Here is a 6717-nt window from a genome sequence, read left to right on the forward strand (position 1 = left end):
TAGTGTAAGTGTGTGTGTGTGTGTGTGTGTGTGTGTGTGTGTGTGGGTGGGTGGGTGTATGTGGGCTACATGCCTATGCTGGACCAGACTGTGATATAGAATCTGTGCTCCACTCTTCTCTCTCTCTCTCTCTCTCTCTCTCTCTATCCTGTCTTAGTAATTGATCCCAGACTGGACATTTGAGTTGCCAGCAGCAATTCATATCGTTTTTTTTATCTTTCAGACAAGTCCTCTACTGCTTCCAGATGGGGGGAAGGCAATACGGGGTTCAAGTTTGTTTTTGAAGAAAAAAAAAAAAATGTAATGCTTTAATGTCTTTACCTTACAACAACCATGCAGCGAGTGGAGACAGCAACAGCCGGTCACATACTTGTGTGTCACTCTGTAAAACCCACAAGCCATGTAGACAGTTTCTTTCCCTCTGCTGGTGTTTGTTTACCTGGCTACTGTATGTGTGAATGGAAGCATGCCGGTGCCAGGGTTGGTGGTTTTGGAAAAGGTATGAGCTTATGGAACAGATCCGAGTCTCTGAGTACGGCTTTATGTTGCCATGTGTGTCCAAACTTGAGCTGCTGATAAAAGTATTCACACAGTTTCCTCATCTATTCTCTTATATTTCACCTTTAGAGCACATTCAAATTAAATAGAACATGGTGTTGTGTCTTTACATTGTTCTGCACAAACCCAGTCCTCCAGCGTGCCTGTACTTTGCTGAACTGCAAAAAGGACCGTAACTCCACCATTCTAGATGTAACTCTTCATACACCTCTAAGTGGTAATCCACACTGGGAAACAACAATATTATCCATTCAAAGAATGTAAATACAGTTCATTGTTTCAACATTGACAACACAAATCTCATTCCACTTGCAAAATTCCTAGGGTCCAAATAACGAGAAATTACTGACCTCTTTCCTACCAGATAAGCTCTCATGACCTCCTTCATATGAGCAGAAACCACTTCGGACTGAGCAAGTATCCATTATAGAAGCTTGTAAAGTAGCTGAAGGGAACAGAAAGACGAGAGCGATTGATGGAGGGTTTTAACCTCTGTCATGCACGGAAACATCTGTCACATGTTACACCGAGGTGTTTGAGATCACGGGATAACGTCCCGCCGAGTCATAAATACCAGTGTGTTGTTCCTTTAACATTATTTTTTAATGTGTAGCTCTGGGCAGACCTGCACTTCAAGCCATGTTTCATTGTACACAGCAAAACTCAAGGAGACCATATTTATTAATATGGTTATATAATGTACATTTAGTTTCTGAGGCTATGAGGATTAGCTTTTAGCTTCTAACTGGAGTTCAAAACAATAAAAGGGTGGCTAAAGCCAGCTATTTAGCCATTAACTTTTTATGAAAAATTCATAAAATACAGCAATAAACCATGCAGCTTCTTTATAATGTTAATCAGCTACATTATAATTATAATATATATAATTATATCGCAGAAGAATTATAAGCATCTCCATATCCAGGGCTTTAACTAATACCCTCCAACCCGCCAAATGCAGGTTTAAGACATGTGTTGTCCTCTGAGTCAAAAACTGACAGAAAAATTTCCTTTTTGTCCCTTTTTCAGACTTTTTTGGTTTTCCCAGTGGTGGTGTTAGGTGTTAGTTTTCACGAACACCACCTTACTACCACTAGTTTTACATTACTTTTTGGAATTCATGGTCAACAACCCTAATTTGTATAGAATCATACCTAATATTTGAGTTAAAAAAGCAGAAATTATGAATAATTTTGACTTAAAGTTAAGATCAGAGGAATGAAAGTGAGTATTTGCAAATATTGTTATATGGAATCCAATCAATTTATCGAGGTAATTTGGTTAAAAAGAAACCCATATTTCAGATATAGATATTTTTTAAAGGGGTCAAATTTGACCCGAGAACAACAGGAGGGTTAAAAATTAGAAATGTTGTGTGTGTCTACTTCACTTGTAGTTGTAACTCTACATGTCCAATGACCACTATGTCGTGACGTGTCATGCAACCATTGGCTTTGTGCGTGTGCGGCATGGATTACGAAGACAAACGGAACGGCGCAAAACAAACCAGCGGAGCTGAAATTAAAGTAAAGTTAGCTAGGAGAAAAACAAAGAAACATGTGGCTAGTGGAAAATCTGATTGGCTAGTAACTTAAAAAATCTACTAGCCGTGTTGCATGGTGATCTAATGAGTTAATTTACAGGGCAGTCCATATCTGATGTGAGTCTCCAGCACATTGAGCCACTGTTGGCTGCGTGTTTATCAGTGTAAATATATATGTGAAAATATAAATATTCAGTTTTTTCTACATCAGTTTAAATAAAAACAAGAACAAAGTCTCTCTATATGCTAGAAAGATTAGGTCTATCCTCCTTTGACTTACTCAAAGTGACTGTGAAGCTTAAATGCCGTACTAGAGATACATCTCTTTGGTTCCTTTGTTGCCGAATAAAAAGTGATTTCATTACTGTAAATTTCCCAGAAACAGCATAAATATGTCAGCGCAAAGGCTAATCACCAGTTGTAGAGGTTCAGATTGAGCCAACAGACGGGTGGAGTAATGCAAACAAACATTAGTAGCAGCATGGGAGTTAGGAACTGACTTGATGTTAGCTGAGATCATAGCTGGTTCCATTAAGGCACTAGAGATGAAGATATATTTACTCCTCTATGTCTAAGGTTTCAAATCTCTGTAGCCTGAAGGCATGTTGTCAGGTGCAGAAAGTCACAGGAACAATAATAATTAGTGAAGTTAGTGTGAACTTGCGTATGATTCCACTCAACCCTTGTGTTGTCTTGGCGTTTTCAAGGTTTCTTTATCATAAATATTTGATCCATCCATCCATCTTCATCCGCTTATCCGGTATCGGGTCGCGGGGGCAGCAGCTCCATCAGGGGACCCCAAATTTCCCTTTCCCGAGCCACATCAAACAAGCTCCGACTGGGGGGATCCCGAGGCGTTCCCAGGCCAGGTTGGAGATGTTATCTCTCTACATAGTCCTAGGTCTACCCCGAGGCCTCCTCCCAGCTGGACGTGCCTGGACCACCTCCCTAGGGAGGCACCCAGCAGGCATCCTTACCAGATGCCCGAACCACCTCAACTGGCTCCTTTTGAGTGGGATCCTCTCTGATGACTGAGTTTCTCACCCTATCTTTAAGGGAGACGCCAGCCACCTTCCTGAGGAAACCCATTTTGGCCGTTTGTACCCTGGATCTGGTTGTTTTGGTCATGACCCAGCCTTCATGACCATAGGTTAGGGTAGGAACGAACACTGACCTGTAGATCAAGAGAAATATTCCAAATAATGAAATGGTTTTAAAACAATGTCCTGACTTAACATTGACATATACCAGTCTGTGATAATCCATCAACATATATTCATCTGATCCTCCTTACATAATTCAAAATGTGTGCTTATTTTATTCCAAAATGAGGTATGATTGTGTACAGTAAGTGAGGTTTATTCACCATAAATTCAAAACTACGTGTGAAACTAATGGTAACGAGTTGGAATGAAGTCGTGGGTGTGGCAGCAGCCCGGTCCGTAGTCCGGTGTACTAGTGGCTGAAGAGATGCCAGTTCCCCTCCTGGGCACTGCCAATGTGCTTTTGATCAAGGCACCGACCCCCAAACTGCTAGGGATGCCTGCCCAGCAGTCGCAGCCCCCCCCCACTCTGACATCTCTCCATTGGTGCATGTATAGGACCTGAGTATGTGTGCGTATTTCAGGCCTGTGTGTTCTAACAAAATGAGTGTAAATTGTAATTTCCACACTGGGGATCAATAAATTAAAAAAAAAAAAAAAGTTGGCTAGAAGGTGCGAAATAGAGTTGAGTTATAATTTATACTTCATGAAGACCGCGTCCTTCTTGACCAAGTGCAAAGTCAACAGGAAGACAACACAAGGATTAAGCGAATGGAAGAAGTGGATTTTAATTCGATTTTTGATGCATTTTGACATTAAATATTCAATCGGCATGTTAGGCAAACTCTTGTAGGATGCCGACTGAGAAACTCTGCTGTGTCACATTTCTGCCACTCTTAAATCAGCGAGCATGTTGCCAGCCAGTATCCCCCCCCCCCCCCCCCCCCCCCCCCCCCCCCCCCCACACACACACACACACACACACACTTTACAAATTAGTGGTGTGCTCGTAAATCACACACACAGTGTTTTTTGCTAGAAGACGAAGGAGTTAAACAATGTTTGACAACTCCATTACGCCAGTGGAAACCAGACAGTAATTTCACTGTCATGTTTAAAGCATTTTTGAAGCTAATTTTCGGTTTTAGGGAAACGTCTCAACATTGAAATTGTCAGCGTGCCACAGTGTTGGCTTCTGTTGCGTCTGATAACTCACTGTCGTACATCTGGTGATAAATTGGATAATAATACAAAGTGTTTCCCAAATGCTGTAGTACACACAGTTTGAAGAAGAAAACGAGGGTCACAGTGACAATGAGACACGTCACATAGCTATTTAAACACCTGCATGTATGCCTGTTTCAGCCCAATTACCACTCATCATTATGAGTATTATTTATTATTTGATTATTTGTACTACCTCTAAATCCATTGTTATACTGCTCATTTTAACCTAATTTATTATATACATCTATCTTTAAAACTTCTGTTCATAGTAATAGCCATCTGTTTATATATATTCATAGTACATATTCCCCTGTAAATCTTGTTAACAATACTTGTTATCTATATATTATATTCAAAAGATAATCCAGCTGTAAAATTCTGTTTATAATAGTATTCATTTCTATATTTATTCAGTACATATCCATCCTGCACTTGTGAAACCATTGTATATCCTGCGCTTACTGATATTGCACTTCTGGTTAGACCTAAACTGCATTTCGTTGCCTTGTACATGTACATGTGTAACAACAATAAAGTTGAATCTAATCTAAACTGATCCAATCTAATCATTATGCACACTTAACATTCCGGCTAATCATTTTTTAAAGCACGCTGCAGTTTTAAGTTTCTGAACTGTGCTTTTACCAACTTCAAGCTCTGCCCATTAGTCCCATTCATTTCAGTGTAACACTATATGCAAAAGGATTTCAACTTTGACCTAATCCATCACAGTGAACGTTTAGTATATGTTCAATTAGTTGTCATAAAAAAATGTAAGTATTAAGTATTAGGCAACATTCAAAACGAGAGATCAATATTTTATAAATCTGGGATGATTGGCAACAACAAACAAGATGTAACATGTCAATTAGTTTAGTAGGCATGTTTTTTTACCTCTGTTTCAAGTCTGTATGCTAAGCTAAGCTAGCCAGTAGCTGGCTGTAGCTTCCCATTTACTGTAAAGATATTAGAATGGTATCAAGCTTTTCTCAACATTTGTTGTCACTTTTTGATCTTTTCTAACTTTTCCCGGAGTTCTTTCTCACTTTTTACAATGTCTTTGTCAAATATTTCTGTTTCTTTAACTTCAACACCAAAATCCAATAAAAAAAAGTGAACTGATCAGTTATGTAACTTGTGAGGAGCGTTATATGGAACCATCCACGTTGTCTTTTACAATTTAGTTGAAGAAAACTCAAATATCTGATTTAGAAACTTTTTGAAAAACACATTTAACAATGGACACCATTTGTGACAAAAACAAGAGAAAAGAACCTGAAAAGGTAATCATCTAAATAACCTCCTGATCTCACAAACCCCATGAATTACACTTATTTTATGTCACATTTTATATCACGGACCTTTTTCAAAGATCATGAAGATCAACAGGAAAATGTCCGATCCCAAAATTCCATTTCCAGAACTATTTTCACAATTTTTCAAGCAAGTTTGATGATGGAATGCCTACAAATCTGACATCTCTCCATTTGATGCATGCATGTGTGTGTAATTCAGGCCTGTGTGTAATGTGTGTAACAACAACAGAGTGTAAATTGTAATGTCCCCTTGTGGGACTAATAAAGGATACATTAATCTTAATCTCAATCTTAAAACACGGTAGTGGCTAAGGGAAAGATTCGTCCTGTAGAGCCTTCATCGTGTTTTGTGTTGTCTTCATCATTCTAAAAGGAGAACACAATAAATGTTGAGGATGAGTCATTTTCACTTCTGGCACCTAAAGAGAGGCCAAATTTGCCCGACGTTACTATTTAAAGTTACATAACGGAGACTGTGTAAGAATCTAGAGTTCACAGAATGAACAGCAATAATTCCTCAGTGGTAGAAATATTGCTCCATTCATTGTCCAATCCGGTCAGAGAGACAGGGGGGGAATGAAAGAAAGTTGAAGTTTTAACAAAACTTAATAATTTAGGGCTTTTGAGAAAACATTGTTGTCCTTATTTACAATATAGTTTTATGAAACACAGAATGTAAAACCACCTGATAAAATATGAACCCTTGTGTTGTCTCCCATTGACCTTTCAACCTTTTTTCCGGGAATGAATTTAAAATTAAAACTATTTGGTTTTCTTTTCTTCACACTTTCCTGACGTTTTTGTCACTTTATCCAATGTTTTTATCCATTTCTTTGTGCGGTATTTGACTTTTATTGAACATTTCTTTCTACTTTTTTTAGGCTTTTTTGAACATTTCTTTCTCCTTTTTTTAGGCTTTTTTGAACATTTCTTTCTCCTTTTTATAGTCATTATTGATGGATTTGATTGATCTAAACCAAATGTAATGAGTGTACTGATAACTTTATTTTACGTGTTATGAGCATTGTAG

This window comes from Etheostoma cragini, chromosome 3 (genome assembly GCF_013103735.1).
Source record: "Etheostoma cragini isolate CJK2018 chromosome 3, CSU_Ecrag_1.0, whole genome shotgun sequence".
In the NCBI taxonomy this organism is placed as follows: domain Eukaryota; kingdom Metazoa; phylum Chordata; class Actinopteri; order Perciformes; family Percidae; genus Etheostoma; species Etheostoma cragini.